Below are 595 nucleotides of genomic sequence, written 5' to 3'. Positions count from 1 at the left end.
CTGCTTATTTAACTTATATGCAGAGACCATCATGAGAAATGCTGGGCTGGATGAAGCACAAGCTGAAATCAAGATTGCCGGGAGAAATATCAATAACCTCAGATACGCAGATGACATGACCTTTACAGCAGAAAGTGAAGAGGAACTAAAAAGCCTCTTGATGAAAGTGAAAGAGGAGAGTGAAAAAATTGGCTTAAAGCTCAACATTCAGAAAACAAAGATCATGGCATCTGGTCCCATCACTTCACGGCAAATAGATGGGGAAACTGAAAATAGTGACAAACTTTATTTTGGGGGGCTCCAAAATCACTGCAGATGGTGACTGCAGCCATAAAATTAAAAGACACTTGCTCCTTGGAAGAAAAGTTATGACCAACCTAGACCGCATATTAAAAAGCAGAGACATTATTTTGCAACAAAGGTCCATCTAGTCAAAGTGATGGTTTTTCCAATAGTTGTGTATAGATGTGAGAGTTTGACTGTAAAGAAAGCTGAGCACGGAAGAATTGATGCTTTTGAACTGTGCTGTTGGAGAAGACTCTTGAGAGTCCCTCGGACTGCAAGGAGATCCAACCAATCCATCCTAAAGGAAATC

Source organism: Bison bison, unplaced genomic scaffold, assembly GCF_000754665.1.
Source record: "Bison bison bison isolate TAMUID 2011002044 unplaced genomic scaffold, Bison_UMD1.0 scf7180017864461, whole genome shotgun sequence".
NCBI classification, from domain to species: domain Eukaryota; kingdom Metazoa; phylum Chordata; class Mammalia; order Artiodactyla; family Bovidae; genus Bison; species Bison bison.
Note: the sequence above shows the minus strand (reverse complement) of the source record.